Source organism: Neodiprion pinetum, chromosome 4 (genome assembly GCF_021155775.2).
Source record: "Neodiprion pinetum isolate iyNeoPine1 chromosome 4, iyNeoPine1.2, whole genome shotgun sequence".
NCBI classification, from domain to species: Eukaryota; Metazoa; Arthropoda; class Insecta; order Hymenoptera; family Diprionidae; genus Neodiprion; species Neodiprion pinetum.
Genome location: NC_060235.2, coordinates 35092310 through 35115103, shown reverse-complemented (window position 1 = coordinate 35115103; position 22794 = coordinate 35092310). Strand labels below are relative to the sequence as shown.

Genomic DNA, 22794 nt, shown 5'->3' with positions numbered 1-22794 from the left:
CAGCACGCTTTCGCGAGTTTCAGTCCTACATCCTTCTACTGTCAGACACAGGTTTCTATAATCAAGCTGGCAATGTCTGAGCTGAGAAGACGTTGCTACGACTACTCTCTTCTTTATCGGTCAATTTAGAAAGAAGTAATCAAAGACTAGCCCGCCTGATGCGATAACTACGTCGTATTTTGACTCGAACGAAGCATAGCTTCCAGGCGCCCAAAGAATGGACCTTAGGCGATACTTTATTGCCAGACACGTGTAAGAGAAAATTGTTGGATCTCACCGCATTTCAGAAAATGATGTACTTCTTAGATAGATATTTGTAGTTAAAAAAAATAGTGTTTCTTTTTCAAAATACTTACTGTTTCTTTTCAATACCTCAGTTACTGCCAAGTTCTATTTTACTGGAAATAAATAACCAGCTTGATTGGCTTCGTTACGATTTCACTTTGAAGTAAGTCCTACATCCAACCGAAGAATTTAATCGCGAATTCCCCTTGTGGCTAAAAATCTCCCGAGGTTCACTCGAGTACGGGTCAAAACTTGGAAGGGTCAATATTTCGGATGGCCATTATATCGGAATTTCAAACATGAGAAAATAAAATAACGAAAAACGAATTATTAGAAATCCTTCTCTTCATGTTTGAAATTTCTACACAACGGACATTTGAAATATTGACCTTTCCAAGTTTTGACTCCCACTCGTCCACTCCCAACCAAATGATTAAAATCCATATCCCGCAACTTGAATGCTTGATTCAAAAATTATTTAAAAACTAAGTTTCTTCAGTAACATTTGAACCGGGGAATACTGTGTCATTTTTCTTGATGAAACTTCTGTCGAATATATTTGCATCGCATCAACAACTGATTCTCTGATAGATACGACGCTGCGGCATCTTGGATAATTTACTCCGTCGAATTCAAGAGGCCTTGTGAACTCGTGAGAACATTAATCGACCGACCATGTATCCCTGCATAATGGAATTCTTTATTTCCTACGTCAACAAGTATCCTCTCCATCTTGCTTCTCCGCGGACTGTTTTTCTCATTCTCATTTTCTGCCGCCCTCTGTATCGCTGTATCTTCACCCGATGAGAAACGAGAAGCGAAACTTTGACACGTGACATACCCGAGTTCTTCGATTTATTGGAAATATTACCTGTATAAATGACATAAGATATGTTTTTTCGATGCTGCCGGGAGCTTCTCAAGTAGACGATAACGGACGGGGTATGGAATGGTGGAATAATTCTATGAATTGTGTTCTTAAGTAACTCAAGTTTGCTTTCCGAGAGTTTCGATAAAACACGTTGTACCTTCACCGCCTAGCCGCGGTGTTTCAACGGCGCTATCTTTTAATCCGTTGGAAGTTCCGAGTGAAATTAAATACTTAGCAGTCCAATTCAATTCAGTCAAACGAATATTGCATCGCAGCTTCAAAACTTGAAGAAACTTCACGACCATGTATCTATATGTATACTACCACGCAGACGGACAAAAATAATCTGAATTTGAGTTCACAGATTGCGAGGACTTCTTGTGAAATGAAAAGTTTTATTCGAAGAGTTTGCAGCTTCCACCGAAGTAGGTATTCTATTTCGATGAGTCACTGAGGGGCTCCGCAACTTGTTGCATTCAAGATATCGTGCCTACAATAGGAGAAAGAAAATGGGGTACTTTTCAGGAGGCATGTTGACCGAAAGAAAGTCCGCTTAGTTCCATCCGATTATACTTATGGATACTCGGTTCTCAGACACATTTGAAAACAGATACACAAGAGTTATGGCCGAGAACGGAACTTACAGCGGCCAAGAATGTTTTTTTTCTGAGTATCGAATAAAAATTCAAGAGTCATCGACCCCTCAAGTTCTTACCTACCCGTATGAGCACTTTTCCACGTCACTGGCTTTGATTCCAAAATGAAGTTGCGACAATATCGGTGAAAATGGATTAATAAATTTATCGAATTAACGCAGGAAGTCCTATGTTATTGCAGTCCGTTATACAAGAGAGCGGTGCGGCAGGTGTAATTGGAGCTGTTACATCACGCCCATTCAACTTTTAACACAATGAGAAATTCAGCAACAAAGCATATGAAGTTAGTTCGAATGCTAGGCTACAGCCAATGAGGCCTCACGCGGTAATTGTATTCATAAGGTGACACAGAGGGGGAGGAAACCCAAGAGTGACGAAAATTCGAGCTTAATGCAAAACCGAAACTTTACATTTCGTGAAATTACCGACCTGTCTGAGAAAACCAGATGGAAGGAAATTCTGGCGGAACTTGCTGATTTCATTCGTTTCAAGTAGTAATGCGGCTCTATGGTCAGACCGTCGCGTCGTGTGGGAAATAAAATTCGTCAACGGTTGTGTCGTTACAATGGCAAAAATTGGGCACGGTGGTCTTTACGCATTACTACATGTTGATACTAGTTCTCTGCTTAGCAAATTGAAAGCACGTTTCGTCATTTTCGAACCCTGAAAACCATAATTGTTAAATATAAAATTATAATTCAATACGAAGCCCGTATCGGATGCGTTCAGATTCCTCAAGTGATTGCGAATCATTTCGATCGTAACGAATCTATTATAACTCTATTTAACTGAGATTTTACGGGGTATTCTGATAAGAAAGTAGCCATTTAATAGAAAAGGAAAAGAAGGAGAAGAACGGAAACGTCTGAGAGGTGATTGCTAGTTATGTAATAATGTGCGAGACACGTCATGATTACGTGAAATTTATTCTGATAATTATGAATGGTTTCAGCTGTGACGAGAGTCGAAAAGATGTTTGAAACGTTGATTTTCTTTTTTCCCCTTGTCTCAAACTGATTGGGGTTTGAATATTTCGAAGACAATCAAGCTCACGGGGAATGAATAATCAATAGAACATTGTTCTCCAGTACGGCTGTTCGTAGCTGTGATTGGAAGCTGACGTAGTAGGTCTACAGAATTCTGCGATTACTTGTCCCTCACTCCATTGTTGGTCACTCCGAACCGGACAGGTTCGATTTCTCAGAAATGTGAAACATGCAGGTATATTGCTAACGGAATCCTCAATTTTTTTAAACAGTTTTCATTGTTTTTCTTTCAGTCTGTAAAGAACAACCAGCGAACGATTCGTTGACTAGTTTCAGGCTAATAATTACTCGTATATAATTTGTTTGCAGACGTGGCCGACCGTGATGCAGATACCCGAAAATTCAACAGTAAATTTCAAGTTTGAAAGTCCAACAGATTTCGGTGCTTGTATCACTGGCAAAGAAGTAAACATTCAAAGTTTTAATTATATATTGATCGGGGACGTTGTAGTAGATTTTAAGATTTTTATCTCTCCATATAAATAAGCGCATGTATATTTAAATGATGTAACGAGTAAAACTCCAACACTGCCGAAAAATTCGCGATTTTCACTCCACGCGGTTACAGAGTGAATAAATTTCATGCTCAACCACCGTCGGTTAGATTGTGTAACATTAAAATGCTCCGTCATTGTAACCTGGTTAACGTGATCGTGGAGGGGGAATTTTGATACAAATTGAACGGAACTCAACGAACCACGTTACTCAAGGAAACTTTCCAGAAACAAGAGTTTCGAGGCACGTAAATCAATATAGGTATCTACGGTCTCCAGGTTAAGGTGACTAATTTTCAGAGAACACACGCCGGGTGTACACATATATCTCATGTTCAAATTATGCGTATGTGACAGGACGCAAAGGGATGCGAACAATTTATTGAACAAGGAGTGCCTTGAACAGCTACGTATAAAAGGAACCGCTGTATGTAGTTGACGGAGATACATCGCAAGTTCGCAGAGGAGGCGAAAATGGTGCTTTTACAAAACCTCGGGTACACGAACTCTCATTTATACATTTCCAGAATATTACGCGTTTTGAATGAAAGCCTTTAACCAACTCGATGACATCTCTTCCAAGGTTCTTGAATTATTTAGGAGGCTAGAGTAACGTCGGCAGAAGAATATCGCGAAACGAATCGTACAGAATTTAGAAAATACTTCGTACGAATTAATGAATGCACCTGCGGAGGGTGACAAAGATTTAATTAAAGAAACAAAAAGAAGAAACGTTTCAAAGTACGTAAAAGAGCTCGATGAAACAATGTTGTTACAGCCTCTTCACTGTTCGAACAATTAATGGAATTTCCTAATTAACAAATTCCTGTGACTTCTCGGTGATTAAGATTGGGATCTGAAAACTCGTTAACACGATTCAGTGGATGATTTGTTCGGAAAGCCTAACGACCCGACGATAAGGATGAAGCATTAAAAAAACTGCCAATTTCTTCGTTATTTCGTAACAACGAAAACCCCACTTCGTTAGTAAAAGCGTTAGCACAGTGCGTAATCAAGTGCCAATGTAGGTGCTCTGTGGCTGCTTTGCAGATGGGGGACAAATATAATATAGACGAGGTTGATGATAATCGGCATGACTAATGGTCACATCGGAAGATAAGTGATAAGGCGGAGAATACATGAATGTAAGAATGGAATGATCAAAATGGCGCTCTATGAACAATACGAATTGCGAACATTTGCGATAGAAATTATATCTGCAGAGCAACAAAAAAACATGTATTGAAGAACTGTGCGAAGCAGACCTAACGAAAAAGTAACACGGAATGTATTTATGCGTTAACGACTGTACTGTAAAATAAATTCATCGTACGTCAACTCTTCCGGCCTTCGAAGAAAGTACAACGACTTGAGCGTGATGTTTTCCGATGGACCAAGTAAATGCAGATTGAGAGGAGGTCAAAATAATCTCGAATGCAAATAAAAATATCAGGCAAAACATTCGATTCTTGACAATATCTAGGATAGCGCCACACCTAATACTATATTTCAAGGAATAAAATGCGAACATTTTCGTGTCGTCAATGCGTAAAAGGCTACGTCGGGGTGAACGTAGCGTGGGTGGAGAATACAAAGCGATAAAATTGAAATCCGTCAAGCACGATACGCTCCATTTCAGCAGTCGTCGTGACGACAGCCAGCATTCCCGTCGTCCGTACGTTAAATCTGTCGAAAAGCGGTGCAATAAGACGCGCACCGCCAGGCCGTAGATCGAGCACCAGGAATCCGGCGAATCCAGAGTGAGCATGGAAATTAGGACGGCGAAACCGTACCAGACTCGTCGTCGTTCTTGCGGAGGACGCTGTTAATTTTCATTTGAGCACGGTGGCGCAAAAACAACAACGCCACACAACCCGAGGTGTATACATAAGATTGCTGAAACGATAAATCTAATCGTCACACGACTCAAGAAAAACAACTGTTACTGACTCGAAACCACCAGGGATGCAGGACAAATTAGTCCCGCAATCAATTACCTCTCTTTCCTCGCAATGTTATTCTCTCTTCCACGGCACCACCCGGTTTCGTCGTATAATACCATTTTCGATTGCACTCGGAGAAAAGTTTTTCACCGCAAAAAATTTGTAGGCGCATTTTGTAAAAAAATTCCTCGTGGAAACACAATATTTTGTGGTAAAAACCAAAATCAATGGAATAATTCTTTGAAGATGGCAAAATAATTTCATTGCATGAAATATACTCGTATATACGAAACCTCGATTTCAATTCACTCAATTTCATGGAATAATACTTTTTTACCGTATTGTCAAAATATTGAATACGCTCTAGTAGATTCAACAAAGTCACCGTCGTGAGGCCCACTAAATTTATTCAATGAATAAAGATTAGTAAAATTTACGAAATCGTGCAAGCTACTAATTGATTACCGCTATCAAATAATATGTTACATCGTAAATCTACAAATTTTTTTGCTGAAGTGGCAAAATACTCACTGCAACCCGTCAAAAATCCTTTCTCCAAAGAGAAGTAAGTTGAGCAGTTATTAGGAGGGGATCCAAGTATCTGTCTGGAATAATCCAGGACCCAAATCGTTCATGGTCTAATACCATTGAATCAGCCTATTAATTCACAATAGCATATATTTTTGTCATTCTTTGATGCAGCTTTTAATTCATGTAGCATAAAATACAATCGAACGACAATTTCTTAACTTACAACAATTGAAAAACCATTATTCAATCTTTACCAAATGATTTCACTACATTGATCTGATTTGGTAATGGCAATGGAATGTGGCCGAACCGTTATTTAAACATTACTAAAATAATTTGTCTTCTAGGCACTGTAAAATCAACTAAACTTTTTGGTTATGCGAAAATAATGTTTGGTCGGATGTGTGTTAACCCTGAAATTTCGTCTTCAGGACGAAATTTTGGTCCTTACGATCAAATATTTTTCGGAGTGTGAGAATAAATATCAGGAATTCTTTACACACCGGATGACGTCAAGGAGATCCTGTTCCATAGGTTGGATATCAAAACGATACGCTACTTCTGCGCGTAGCTACAAATCTTTATTGAATTTTCGGTAAATAGACTTCGGGTCAAAGGCAGGCTTCTCCTAGTCAAGGAAAACGGCTGGAGCGAACTCAATTACGAGTACCTTGACTCTAAAATAGTTCCCTGAATTCTCTTGGCGAAAATGAACTCGTCGATGTCGACCTCGCGGAAAGTGTCAAATTAAACCCAAAACAAAAATGATCTCCCTTCTAATTGAAAAAATTTCCTGCAACTGAAGGAGCAGAACTGGAATGGAAAATGAGTTCTTCCATTCGATCAGTCTGCACTTTCTGAGAACTCACAATCAGTCTTCCTCAAGCTCGAAATACATTGAATGATCGACTCGATTCCATAAATTTAAATCAACAGAGATTTTCACTTATAAGCGATGACCCTTAGAGTACAGAAGAAATTCTGACGGACTTGAATCAGTTCTATTCTATCTATCCGCCAGCGATGATAATTCAGTAGGAAGCTCGATTTATTTTTCGACTGATAAAGTTTTCTTTCAACCACTGCGTAGAGCGGTTGAACGTGGTCCCACGATGATCCAATTAATTACTCGCGCCTCGTATCAGAGAGTTAAAAATTAATCAAAGCCACGTAGATTCGGAGTTTGTTATAAACAAGGGAATTCAGAGTATGTCTGCTTCAACTCTTGCATTTCTCGCGGTAGGTATGCAGTTTTGATAATTGTGTTATAAACCGTTGGCCGGATTATTGGAATAGTTCACCGGATGCGGAATCCAGCAGTTGGGTTTCTCGTTCGTCTCGCATCATCCCTTCCCACCGGATCGCATGTATTCTACCTGGCTGTGCACAAGGCCACGGCCTTCTGTAGCCGCATGAGATAAGCGTTGGATCAAAGGAATCATTCGGCAAGTTGTCCTGCCATGCAAGGCCGAAAGTTGGCTGAATTGAATCGGGAACCCGCGAGTGTTCGGGCCACCTTGCCCGCGGCATTAAAAGGGCAACTGAAAATTTCGAGGGTGAAATAATTGGAGCAGCCTTTCGGAATGAGATTCTTGAAAATATCAGTCGCATTATTATGCGGCAAAGCCTTTCACGACAATAAAAGTTAACTCAAGCTCCGAATGACTTTCAACTCGCACGGTTCAACTTCAGGCTTAGTAAATTATCAGGTCTACGGCGGAAAGATTCGTTAATTAACTTGCGTCGGTTGTTCGACTACGCAAAGATAATACGGCATGCCTCAAGCTCTATCGTATTGTATCGCGATGGGTGAGATTCGTCGTTTGCGTAGAAATACGTGCGTCATTAACAGGTGAACATTCCGATTACGTCGTGCTTCACGTTGCGGTCCATGACACGTGCAGCGCCGAACGAATCGATCGAATTATTATTTCGCGTTTTTAGGATTCCGTTCCTCAAAAGTAAAAAACGGAACCCTTAAAGGATCATCTCGTTGTCCGTCTGTCAAGACCCTTTTTCTCAGGAACGGGTAGAGGTATCAGGTTAAAATTAATAATAAATACTAAGATCTACGGTCCCTTAGAGGTGTAAGAAATTCAAGTCTCTAAGTCTGCGCAATCAAAAGATACGGCCATTTGTGTCACATATTTTGATACTCGCAAACTCACTCATCAAAACATAGAGGGTACTTTCCTTTGATCGGGAATCATGAAATTCGGAGAGAATAAAAGTCTCACAGCACAAGTGAAGGAAAAACTCCCAGAAACAATTAATTTGTACTTATATCGTCGTTTCCATATCCAGAATCCCGAGCAATCCCAAAAATCCACTCATCAGAACAATAAACAAATAAATCGGTAAACCGAACACACTGATTTTGCGTTCAAATTACCAAAGAAGGATCGACAATGGCGCAAAATGGTTACGCGGACCTTGTTTTTCGTAATTCCAACAATATTTGAACAGTTCTTTTAACGATACCTCTTTTACTCAATTTTTCTATTTACTATAAAAAATGAAATTTTTCTCAGTGTAATTAATCATCACTTACATAATTATACGGTAAAAGCAAACCGAATAATCGTTGCTGCTTCTCTGACTCCTTTGAATCTGGCAAAGATCCGAAAAGCCACTTCCTCTGCACTATTTCGGAGCCAATTTATACTTTCAATCGCAATCCGCGTCCAGATCGGAAGTAGGCTGAGAACTGGGCAAGGAATTGTTCCGAAAGGGTGAGATATAAGGTGACGCCGTAGGAAACGGGGATCGTTGAATATGGAGGTATGTATATACCTATGTACCTACATGTGCCCGGAATTCTTGCTATTCAAACACTGTCCTTCGCTTTTCCGTCTCCCGATTTATCCCCCTCCGGGGATTTCTGGCGAAGGAGGAGAGGCGGAGTGTAGGAAGGAGAAAGCGCCGTGGAAAGCTCTTGGTAAATCCACCCACCACCTTGACGTGCCTTTCAACTTCGTTCGAGGTTTGTTACAGGCGCATGAGCGGACTTTAAAATATGCTCCTCGGCTGAACTCGCACACTTATACCCGCTTAGCGCGTACATCATTTGCGTAAATATTCCAGCACATAATGCGCAGCCCACTCTGTTTGTGAAAATTAGGGTACTTAGAAACCGACGGATTGTATGCGGCATACCTGTGTTCGTTATTACATTATACAATACCAATTTCCCAAAATCAGACAAGATTCGTAATATCTACTCGAATTTAGTTTATTATTCATTCGTTCGTAGGATTGATCCATAAACAGTCGATTCGGCGTGAAATCAGCCCTTGGGTATTTATTTTTAATGCCCGGAAGAGGAAAGTTCGACGGTAATTGCACGAGGAGCTCGGAAAAGGAGAAAAAAAAACAAAACGAGAAATGAAAATACGGATAAAAGGAGATGTTTCGAGACTGATTCAATACCTCGAAAATTTGTGTTTCTCGTGTTTTTTTTCCTCCTTGTTTGTTGTTTCCTTATCGCTATGAAGTGGGCGGAATTCGAAGCTAAACGAATGTCATCCGAGCATGCCGCTTCTTGCGAGAGCTCAGCAAAGTACGTTGGTACCAATTCGCAAATAAAACAACCGCTCGTCTGCATCTCTGATAAGTACAAATTGGCATGTATTCGTATGTATTATGTAGATACATACACACATCACGGTCCTGATATAGGTATAAATTGTCACTTGGTATTCGATCAACCTTATAGATTGTTATTTATGGATCCGTTACTTTGCTTTTGAATTCTTTGACTTGCAATCAGTTACAGTTGCCGTGTTAGTGTAACGTCAACCGGTATTATCCGGTGGATACGAAACTTTGAGCACATATTCCCATCGACGACGCTGAAACACCTGTGGCGTCGGCAATACCTATATACTCTAGAGGATGTATCGCCCAACTACGCGGGAATAGCTTTAGCTTGCTTCTGGAGAGTTGCATTCGAAGCTACGTGCATCACGAAAAACCAATACCACTAAAAATCGTCGATCCGATTATCAGTAATCAATAAATGTATGCCCCTCAAAGGCAAGACCGACGCGTACGTTCTCCGATACACAGCCTCGCGGTTCTACGAAGTTTCTACAACGTTTGAGGCGAAACTATCCACTCGTAAACTAACAGAATTATCCGTGTATAGTTAACAATCGTAACTAGGTATACGTGTTTCACAGCATGTGAGATGTACGAAATTAAAGATGAATCGTCGACCGTTGAGCCTCACCGAGAAGGGCGTATAATCCACCACTCAAGACGAGTAGCAAAATTTCGTGCTTGAGGATTACGTCGCAGTTGTTGACTCCTGGTTTATAACTTGACGACACTTCTGCATTTAGCAAGTATTTCCTCGCAAGGTATACTCCGTCCACCGTAGCTGAAGCAGCATAAATTCTTCTGCCAACGTATCAGAGATAAGTTTTACAGGGTGGCCGTAGACGCTTAATCATCCGGTTATTAAATTTGCGGTAATCCAGTCTACCCGACGACTATATCGATTTATACTTTATAACAGCCAACTAAGTGGAAATTAAATGTACTTATTACACAAGTTCTGAATTAAATGTTAATGCGGTATTATAGTATTAGGATCGAGATTATCTTGCCGCAATATACCTAGAACGGCACTGATTGTTTTCAATTTACCTTTCAATTGACCACGAAACTCGGCATTGCCAGAACCCTTCGTCATCTATTCGCTAAACAATAAGACCCACGGCATTCAATGCCACAGATACGTCGTACGGTAATTAATACCTGCAGGGGAAACAAATGGTTGGTGAGAGATGAATACTCCGGAATCTGACAATGGTCGACTGGCAAGCGGGGCAAAAAAGGTTAATCAGGCAGAGGAAACATGGCCGAAGAAGGAAAATTCTCATGAATAATTTATGCGCGTTAGGTCAATCTCAGAGAAGGGCTACCTGTCCTTTTTACCGCGCAATCGTTATTCAACAACGTTAAACTAACCGTTTTTCCATAACTTACAGCTTTCGAACTTTTACATCTGTTCCTTGAGGCTAAAACTTAATCACTTCGTTCTGTTCTGCCAGAAAAATATGGCAAAAATCCCACGCTAACGAGCTTTGGCAAAATACGTTGCGGATGAGTTTAGACACAAAGGAGGAAGCTCGCTCGTGCGGTACATCATTAACACGAGTATCTATCGTATATTCCCCGTCCGCCACGAGACTGGAATCTGTCGGCCTCGTCTACGCGCGCAAACACGTATCGCATATTCTTGTGTTAAATGGTGTACCGCACACCACAAAGTGACAGGGTATCGGCTCCTGGCGACAATGTCATCGCAATTACCCTCGACGATTCAGCAATAAAGCAGAAAAAGAAACCTTGTAATCAGGTGTCGATATGTCCCTATTCCCAATCATATTTCAAAAAATATTTCATTCCCATTAATTACACACGTACGGAGATTTGCTGCTCATTGTCAGCTACGGAAATACGTTGGTAAATATCTGTGAAAAATCGTACTGTACTTGAACCTGCAGTTATTGACGGACCAGCGAAACGATATCCCTCTTCCATCTTGTGGAAATGAAAACAAATCGTACAACCTGAGACATACGAGGTATGAATTTTTTATCCTTCGTGAAAAAGCTTCGACAAATTGTTTCATATTATAAAATATACACAGAGAATTTGAAGAGCAACTTGAGTTAATCCGCACGCGGAGCTTACACCCTCAACGAGAATGGCACGATGCCGTCACGCACGGAAAAATCCGGGAAATTAAAGAATTCTCGAAAGTCCTCGCTTCCAAGCATACCAGCTATATACGTCACTCGTAAGGTACGATTTCCGTGTCCGGTATACCTAGTCGGTCGAATTTCAAACGATCCGCGTTTACGGAATGAATCGAATTTCATCCGAATACTGCAGCTACTATCTTTCGGGATTTCGTGTAGCGTCGCGAGATCATGCGGTAATTTTTGCTCGCATATTTTCATTCCGTTTACACGTTCCGTTTGCTCTCGTATTTCAACTGATTCTTCAGCGCGCAATAACCGTAAATTATTCAGCCTCAAGGCTCTGAACCTGCGCACCATGAATACCCACAAGAATACATCACATCAGATATAATATTTTTTCCCAAACTAACTCGTCACAGCATAAGGTTACTTGATTTCCTGCGCGTACGTCGTTTCACACGACGCGTAATCCGCACATTCGTTGCGACTATTCGCAAATATGTGTACGTACGTATTGGACATGGCGTGATAAATAATATAAAAACGCCATGAATATTCATTAACTTTGATCTTTTATTTAAATGCACGAGTAAGAAGGTCCGTCTTTTCTCTTCTAATGTCGCCAAGGGACTAAAAGGCTGGTCACCAAATCATAAAGAGCCCTCTGTTCTCTCTTCTCTCTTCTCTCTTCGTACAAAATCACCGCTTGTGTTCAAATTGCCTCTCCGGTACTCTCCACGTCGATTCGTCTTTGTGCCCATTGTCTTAACGAGAATTAACAATTCCCTGTGTTGGTGACTCAATAATCCAATACATGTAATATCCGAGTCGTCATGTGCCTGGCCAGTCGGACAATTCCGTCACTGGAGCAATTCGGAAACGTGCTCGGTACGCCGTTGGCTAATAAAATAACTTGTACGTGAATATTTACAGCCATGGTTCGTAGAGTCCGAATACAGCGATCATCGCGGGCAAATAGATATCGGACGCATGTGGTACGTGATTTGAACCGTGCCTACGCACCAACGAACAACGTGTCACGTTCGTTTCATCCATGTGCGAGAAACTCCAAAGGCGGGTGGAATACCGTAACTTCTCATCAACTAGACTGCACACATATAGGAGCATCCTTTGCTAGTGATTGCGACAAAGGGCTTATCAAATTAAGCTCTTGAAAGGGCATATCTTCCGCCGCCGTGACAACGGCGTTTTATCCGGCATTCTGTAACCCAAATTTATTTAAAACGTTTTTCAACACACGAAAAGCGCGGTTTCGACCTTTTGTTCGCTTCCGCTTCCGCCAGTGTTTATCTCTCCGTTTCTGTACGGTGTAATTTTTCCCATCGCTATAACACCCCGAGATAAGTAGACGTTCGTTGTATTATTTTTAGAATAAAAAAGGGTCAACCTTCTCTGCCTTCGGCGATGCGAAAGGCACGAGGTCTCCTGCCGCGGTCAGGAAGTTCGGTGTTTTCGTAGCGTGACACACAAGTGATCAATCGCAACCGGAAAAATCTCATCACGTTTATAACAAGTTTTTGAAATAAAGAAAAAAAAAAAAAAAAAAACTGACCAATATATTTTTGCCAGCATCCCTGTTGCAATTCGGATCTTCCGTTTTCCTCCAAGCTCCCATCACACAGGGGAAAATTGATTTTGAAAAAATTTTCACTCTTCGCCCAACATTTTTTCCGATCTAGATTTTCAGTAAATATTTTCTTTTCTTCGATATATACCCAAGTATATAGCAAGTATATAGCAAACGATCGACTCACGTTTGACTTATTGCCTGCACGAAATAAAATCGACTAATCTAATTGTAAGACTGTTAGACTACATCAACCATATGTTCGAGCAAAAATGATGAAGCAAAACTTTTTTGCTGTGGCGTTCACTGTCACCACCGCAACTCAGGCGACTAATCACCGTCTCGCAGACTTTCCATCAACTCTGGGTGAAATGTTTCTTTCAGTTAACATAATGTCGGCTTTAGGTAGGCAAATGATATCGACATTTTCACAAGTGTGCATTTATACATCGTGAGTGCCTCTCCGAGAAACTGTGCAACATCGGACCCGCAACGGACGGTAAACCCGGATCGGTAAAGGTCGATGATGCACGGGTCAACCCACTTGCATGGCATCGTTAGCTGCGCACTGCGTTTTATGTACCTGATAGATAACAGCGAACGAGCAAACTATGCCGTAATATCACGGCATCGCGAATGTCGAAGGTTGTTCTGCAGTGAACTCGATCTCTTTATCATCTGCTTACCAAGCTTACGAAGGTATACGAAATTACAGTGCTGACAACTTGAATTGGGATGATCGATCGGTTGAGCTGGTTAATTAAGTTTTAAAAATAAATCAGGTGGTTAGCTTTGTTTCAGGTACTTTCCTTTCGGAGTATTCGTTCATTCTACGTCATATTTTCAAGGGAGCAGAGATTTTTTATCTTCTATCCCACTTGCGGTAAACAGTAAACTTCAAACTTTGCACGACGAATGAAGAGGCGCGTGGAAATAAAAGCACATTAATTTCGTCGGACAGTTTCTGCTACCTAAGATTTGAATTTAGAGTTGGATTTTCGTCTTTGGTTTTTTCATTTAATACAGCTGACTATTTCGAACTGTGAACATCAGCAAATACTCTCACGGATTATCCGCGGCTTGAATACTGGAGCGAAGTGTCGAATACCTGATAAGGTCGAGTAGAACTCGCTCGTCACATAAAAGTATTTAGAGGTGATTGATTTTTCTTAAGATTTTTGTAGACAGTCACGAGTCGTTTTTATCACTTAATAATGGACGAATTGGTTCAGGCTAAGACGCCGGTGCTATCTGCGTAATCATTTCGTGCTCGTCTGTTTCACGATGTTCGTTAGTAAAATTAGTCCATTTTTCCACTATTCGTTACTTTTTTTACTTTAAAAAAGATATAATGCGCTCGATACTTAATAAAGCGCCATTAAGGAGTTACTTGCTGAGATTGATTGGATAAATAACCACCGAACAAAAATAACAAAATTGAAATAAGCGCTGACAATTCCTGTGAGGTTTAAATTTATTATCTGCTCGCTTCGTAAATTTGTAATAACAGTCTGTTGAAGAGATCTACTTTAACATTGAATACTATATTATAAATATATCGCACAAAGTTATTGAGCCACCGAGAAGAGGGAACGTCTAATAAAGTAACAAGATTATTTTTTTCACGCTTTATTAATCATGTGGCCAGCCCTCTTTCACGTGCGTTATGCGAGCCCCTCAAGCGTACGAAATCCGTCGTTTCAATGAATATCAGTTAGCGAATCATGGGTAAACCAAAATGCGATGTTGGTATAAATTAAAAAAACAGAGTTTTTCAAGCTTCTAGGAAAATGGTTCATTTTTATTCCACAGGCGGCATTTTGTTGCTGGTAAAGTTTTGTAAGCAGAAATATGATAATTCACAAGGAAAAGAGATAACTGTCATAATGTAAATCGAGAATATTTCGCTACTAGTTCGTTCTGTTGATTTTCAACTTGATCAATCGTGATCAAATGTGCGAATATTTAATAACGATTGGATGAGGAAAGCAAACTAGACCAGAACTAAATTGAACTTTTTCAATTCTAAAATAATTTAAAACACTGTATCAACAGGCAAAATTTTTCTCTGTTACGTACGAATGTTTTCATACGACTCCGGATCGACGGCATTTTTTGCTCATCACTTGCCAAATATTAGGAAAATAGAATAACATGACATCCTTCTGCCTCCGGTGTAAAAACTTGGAAAATCCTGACGTTGGAATTTTTCCGCTTTCCGATGAATCTTCAAACTCCCAACTCTGCTTACGAATTCTTACCAGCGATTTCTGAGAGTTCACACCTCTTGCCAAACATTTTCAAAGTACAAGAGGGCGAGATTACAGTGTGAGGTAACGTCAACTCCCTCTCTGAAATCTTGAGAGATAATAGTTCCAAAATTATTAACGTCACATTTTGGATTACCGATTTTTACTGACGATTTACCGACAGTCCTTGAAATAATCGATTCTGTAAGGATGGGAATGCTGACCTAACGCATAATCCTCTTACATTCGAAATCTCATCGATTACAGTATACATATAGATCATATTATCTGCGTGCTGTAGTTATCCCAGGACATAATTCGATTAGGTGTAACAAAATTTCGTGGTCGGGTGATTCGATTTAATAACGCTTGTCAAACAACTCGTTACTGTTCATCAAATGCAGGTGGAATTTTTGTCTTTTTTTTTATGAATACGTACAGGAAAAAGCCTAACCAATTATTAGCAGTATTACCATGTCGAGGGGACTGGGACTTTCACAATGGCAGCAAGTTGCGCGGGTTGATGCAGAGGTACATCAACGGCTACGAAACTGAAATAACAAAATTTACCTCGAGAAAAGAATAGTGCATTATAAAAAGTGTCGTAAACAATTTTAAAACGTAAGACTTCACCAGCACTGAAAAGGCTCGAATCGCGGTATAATTATTTATAGCATAACTTGTAACGTAATCACTTCTAAAAAATTTCTACATCCATATTTTTCCAGATACGAAGTGCAAAACGATTCAAATAACGTCATAAAACCACCTCTCAAACAACAGCTTTTAAACTTCAGATGACAACTTACCGTTTGATGTGTCATCTGGATTTTCCATACCAGTGAACGAGAGGATTACGTTACATACGAATCGTACAAAATCTATACGTCAAATTACCTCACGGAACAAAGCTGCCACAGAAGCAAAGAGATCGCGTATTTTCTTTCCACATTTACCGCTCCGATTGCAACAGTAACGAACCACGAAATATTATCTCATTCAATTTGCGCACATAAGAAACAAAGATTTAACTGAAATATATCTCGATTCTCTTTAGATCATTATTTTCTGGTGCCGAAGGGAGTTCCGTTACAATTACGTCGATTTATCAAAGTAAAACCTTCAAAACCAAGTTTCTTTAAGAGATTGTAGGAGCCGACGGAGGTTGATTTCAATTACAAAGGGGCTTTGCCGTTTGCGGATACTTCTTTTTATTTTTTAACGCAAATACCAAATACGTCACGGGGAATCGGCGAATAAAATTCCAAGTATCTTCGTTGCCGGTGATGAAAATCGAATACTTCCGGAAAACCAAACGACAACGCGATTGCGCGTAAAGCCGAGTGAAGCTACTCACGGTAACTTTTCCTTGTCTTACAACTTTGCGATAAATTGGCTGCACGAAACGTTTTGCGTTATCCTCTTTCGGCACGAGCAAAGCCGTCTGTGCATCCTTCCGTGAAATTTCAATAAAAATCTAAAAATTTCATCCGACATGTATCGGGAATTTCCGTAACTTGTGCGTAATATAAAACGCGATGTTATCAAATCCCGAGTGCCTGCAAGCTCCATAAATACTACACTTCGTAGATGAGGTGCCCTTGAATGTGACCTCAGCCGGAGAAAATTGCAGCTACGAATAACCGATGAATACCCAGCGATGCTGAACAAATCTACTTAGTACGATGAAGGAAGCGTATCTTGATTCCTGGGTAAAACGCAGCCGATCGAAAAACGCGGCAGAGAATCTCTGCCGGCTGGCTGATATACCTATAGGTGTAATAGGGCAAACAAAAGTACAAGCATTAATTGGCTCCTCCTTGCTTCGTCTATTTGTTCTAGACTCTTCGCTTGGTTCTTATACTCTCCTCTTTTCCTTCCTCGCCGTATTAATCTCGAGCAATTACACCCTCGCATGCGGTATACAAAATTCGAAACGAGCTGCTTTATTGCAATTGTATTTCGTGATTACTTTTCGGACTTACGTCCTCCAGTCGAGGGAGGCTAAGCGTGACGCTAATCCTTAAGGGATAAGGGCGCTATCCCATTAAAAGTATTAATATTCATCAACTCCGAATGCCGGTAGGAACGTTACTCTTATAGTAAAGCTGATGATTTCGAATATGTCAAGGCCCGTGACGAAGTCCGTCGCCTTTACCAGGCCACGCAATTTGCTGAGCGAATAACGCGAGGCGCTTCGTGTTTAAATGTAGAGAAATCCCAGCAGTGTCAAGTCAAGAGTGTCTGGTTAATTAATCTCGATTGTAAAGTCCACGACATCGCTGATTTTCATAAAAAAGAAAATCGGCAACACCTTTTTATCAAATTTCGAGCTGAAATACTGTCGATTCCAGTAAATCTTTATTCGGAATTGCGAAATTGGTGAACCAAAGGATCTCGTTAAGAAAGAAAAAATGAATTATCCGTACGAACAGTGGTACACTTCAATATTTGCTCATTTGCCATACTAACGTACAATCTTTTCCCGAGATTTTAAGGGGTAACACCACTGTAAAAACAAAAGAAAAACACTTTTTTCACCAATTTTTTCTAGACCGAAGAAAAGGTAATAGAAGAATAATAATTATGGAAGTTATTAGGCATATGTTATGTATAATACGAAAAATTACGGTCGATAAATATTCAAAAATGGCGAGACTGGAGCCATTCTCGCGAGTCATGTTGAATTCTACGACACGCAGTGTAACTAATGCAAATTTGAATCTGGGATAAAATATAAAAAAATCCCTTAACCTACATATTAATGGCCATAGAAATGCTTAGAGGATTTGAAAAATATTAATTTTTGTGTAATTGGTGAGTATTTGAATGGAAATGTTCAATTTTCGACGAAAAAATTGGCACTGATTTGTTAGCAAATAATATTGAAATTAACTTAACTATGTTGTTACCCCTTAAATATACGATCAAAAAGTTTCACAACGTGAAAGCAGACACGTGGAGCTACCCTGGCCGTCAAGGTGATCGAGGGTGATTCCATTCGACATCACACTTCAAACTTACAATTATTCAGGGAACAAAGAAAAACGAAGTTGAAATGAGCGAAAATACGTGATGTTATAGAAACTTAGCACTTTCACCAGAAAGCGAGTGGCACGTTTGTGCGGAGTTATGAAGAACTCGGTGGGGTTCGTTGAGAATAATTGTGTGAGGCACGGTTGAAAGAATTTCGACACTTTGCCATTGTTTCTAAAAAAGACCCGAGTTAACAAAACGACAAACAGCGTGGAGTACCGATGCTTTTCCATCTTCAAGGCAACACATTTTCGACAAACAATACGACCTGCGAGATCAAGTGACCAGTGTAGGCTCTTCGACAAATTAGTTTTCTCGGCAAAAATAATGAATCTTTTTTTTCCGCTCGAAATTATACCTATAACATTTTTACGCGTCAATTTCGTCAAGCTGCCGTGTCACTCCAACTTTAGACTTGTTTCCATTCTTCGACAACATGCACTGGAAATATTATGGTCATTCAAGACTGATACTTCGCGCTAACTATTGCAGCTTGAATTTTCTTTTATTCCATCGATTGTAAAGAACGGCAGGAAGCACGAGTTGCAAAGTTCTTTGCGAGAGAGCTTGCGTGTCGAGATAATCACAGTCGGAACCTGTGCGCAGATATACTGGATAGGCCGAAGGCTGTTTTCGGTGGTTACGGTTTTCGAACACTTTGGCATACTCCGAAAAAACAATAGTGAGCCAACAAGCCCCCAGGCCGGGTAGCTGCGAGGTAAAAGAAGCGGTTTCAACGTCGACTTAAAATTTCATTTTCAAACCCTGTTATACCGGCAACGATCGGCTACAATTTTTCCTCATTGACTTACAAGCCTACCGTAGTGAACGTGAATAAGTACCGGTCGAAATATTCATCATTGTGATGAAAGACATTCACTTCTTCGTCTAACTTCGTATCACACCGTCGTGGTGGCATGTGAACCGGGAATTTCCTTACCATTATAATATTATTAGATCAGATTGATATCAGTTGTAATTTCGCAGCTAGATCCGATTATTATTCACAACTTGTAAGCAGGCTACAGTCACGTCACCTAATCAACTCCCCTTAGCTTCGATAGTGACAATGTAACCACGGGGTTTATCCAGGCTTGTATAAAGTCGATGTGAGAAATGATATGACCGAATTTCACCAAGTGGACGGCTTGAAAACGCAACTTTTGCCACGCCGTTGATGTAGGAAGGTGTGTCAGTAGTCATCGACGTAAATTTATTCGACAACATACACAAGAAAATTGTACCGACTTCAGAAGATATGGAGACCTAATGTAGCGAGAGAAATTTTTTTTATTCTTAATACAGATAAATGACGTTTCACCCGACAGCCCAAATCGTCGTTCCGATCACAATTGGTTTTCTTTTTTTTTCCTGTCATTCGATTATTGACTTTTTTCTTTTCTTAAGCAAAATCATACTCGATTCAGAATATTTGCCGCATCGTTGAATAAAGATATCAATGTTACATGTCAAACGATTCATCCTGCCTGTTTACCCAAGGTTGATATTTCGATATGTTGTCGTGTAAAATTTGTCGATATTTTTTACCAAACAAACCGAACAACCTGCGCGCACAAGTAGGTTTTATACACACATTCGCCGGGCAGACGTACAGAGTACAGCTTCGTTTTACATATGGGCTACATTTTGGAAGTAAATAAAATACGTTCAACCCCCCATCGCCAAACAACTGCTGGGCACGAAGTATAAAACCAACATTTAAAATTGTATTCGATAATATAATATTTGCTTCAAATAGCAGTGCGTGCGAAGTGCACAATTGAATCTTCGCGACGTGATGAAATACTCGGAATTCCGTGATCATATATTTTGTTATCTGGGTCAACCCTGTAAGCTTTGTTTCCAAAAAGCCGTCCAAGGATGCGAAGGTGCCTCAAGGCATGGTGTGCCTCACCAATTTTCGGGGCGGTCCGTTTTAGTGAGATACGACTAGAGTAGTTGTTACGTTCGATCGCGAAAAAATTGGCTGCCAGCTTACGCGTATCTCCGATCGTCTGGATAAAATCATGCCGCAATAATCCCACTACTTCCTCTTCCGCTATAATCCGCAAATGCCACTAAATCTTTCGAAAGCCAAGCTTTCAGGCCATGGCCTCGCCCACATCCACGAAAGGTGCATGCCTGCGACGATTTATTGCGAACCCTTATCACCCGCCTAATTATGTACCACACAGGTAGAATATCAAAGCAACTGTAAGCCTCTTGTTTCAACCAGCACCAGCCGGCATATGTGTATATTTACAGTTAAGCGTACGTATAGACGTGCTAATACGTGAGCAGGTAGAACAAGTTAACTTACAGCAAACATCTGTTTACAGGCATACTGTTACAGGGGTGTTATCCTACTGTACGCTGATCTTAATCTAGGCAAGGAATCCAATTCAAAGTGTTCATCCACTTTACGCAGCTCGAGGAATTTTCCTCACGTGAAATACGTATGTATAAAAGATGCAAAGGCGGGATGGTCCACCATCCATCAAAATTCTTCGCAACCGTAGATTCTGTGAATATCATTTATACGAATCGTGGGCACGGCAAACTGTGGAAAGGTAAAACAGTTTGCAAGGGGGTTTCGCGGTTGAGACAGTCCAATTACAGAATCACATCTAATGGTGAATCGTAAGTATGCATCGCAACTATCCACCCAAGTCTTATTGTTAGAATGCAAAACTGAAACGATGACGTGACAAATTCACATGGCATTATTATTCAATGTTCGGTACGATAATCGGAAATTCGATGGGATACGAACACCCCGGCGCAACGGTGGGAAATTTCTTTCAAGTCAGAATAAGTAAGAACCCCAGCAGATAGGAAACGTGAGCGGGTAGCGTTATTTGTTAAATCAGCCTCGGCATACACATGCATACAGGTGTATATATTTCCTTTCGATTCCATCCGTGACTCGTAAATTAGTCACACCAAGCTCCCGCTCCAGTATATGCTGCTAATGGAAATGCCCTTTACAAGAGACTTACGCTGGCCTTCACTTGATAGCAGGGCTGCGCAAGGGAAACGCGGAATGATGGCCGATAATGGGAACGTGAGCTAGGTGTATCAGGACCAATATACGAGTATAGCTAGCCCCAGCTCAGCCCTTTGCCTGGCAGCGCACAATTAAGTTCAACCTTTGTCGCACTTTTTTTTTGTTGTTTTCATTACTTTGCGAAACATTTCCACTATAACGTCGAACATGCTGCGCAGTGTTTTTCGTTATTCATTTCTGTGTCATTTGAATAATTTCGATAAAAAACTTTGTAAAAATGAGAAAGGATGATTATTAATAAAAACTTTTTTCTCCCCTCGTAGGATCTCGTTTAACCCCTGGCAAGTTACGTATTGTGTAGATATGAAACGAGATCGTGCGAAAACGTTCAACATTTTTCTAACGACCGAAACTTCTGTGGGCGCACGTGATGAAATATACCCGCACTTTTCTTTACCGTCGAGAGAATAAACGGAAAAGAAATAATATAACTCACTATCCAGGAAATGCGTAAAATTTACACCAGGTACGTACATGCGGTATATTGAAGAAAGAATAGCCCTTTTCGCATAGAATTTTACGAATGATGGAAAACAAGAAGCTTCACGTGACAAACCTGGACGATGTGACAAGGTATTTTGATAGTTGATGGAAAGTTCCTCTCGAACGACATGAAACCGTACACCCTGAAGCTGCCTGCAGCAGCGGGTCACCCTGGCTAATAATTAAATTGTTAACTAATGGAGGAATGGTGATGCAAATAACCCTACAACGGGGAAACAGATTTCCCTTGCACCCATTGACCGGACGGCGTCTCACTGTAGCTCTGTCGTCACAATGGGAACATGTTACAAGGCAGGGGCAGTTTGAAAGGCTCGACTGTTAATTTCATTGCGAACACCGGAGGGCAATGATCCAGAATATCGTCACAGAATCGAATTAATGGGTATATCACGTTCCGGTGTAAGATCGTTCGGAGAGAGAAAGGGAAAATTCGTGCAGATACTCAGGTTTCATACGTGTAATTATAGTAAGACATACTCAACCTAAGTGCAAAGCAGTGTTGGTACTGGAATTTCAATTTATCAAAGATGGAATTCCACTTCTAGCATTCTCTCGGTAGGGTTTCCCTTCGAAAGCCTCGACAAGTGGTAAACCCTGTTTCAAACGGTGTTTCCTGACATATTCCATTACGATAATTTTACAAAGTGATATCTGATATTCATATAAAGCATACGCGTAAATAAAAAGCCCCTGTACGTACCTCACGTTTAAGAATAGTGGGCAGGATTTGTCAAGAACTAAGGTGACAAATAAAATAACGTGTAAGAAGTGGTTTAATTAAAAAATCAGTATCATAGTAAGTATCGCAAA

At 40.4% G+C, this 22794-nt stretch overlaps 1 long non-coding RNA gene across 1 annotated transcript in view; it reads right to left on the bottom strand.

The window, feature by feature from the left end:
* The window catches only part of LOC124217326 (uncharacterized), a 30921-nt gene that overhangs the window by 7259 nt on the left and 868 nt on the right, over nt 1-22794 (bottom strand). The window lies entirely within an intron of this gene.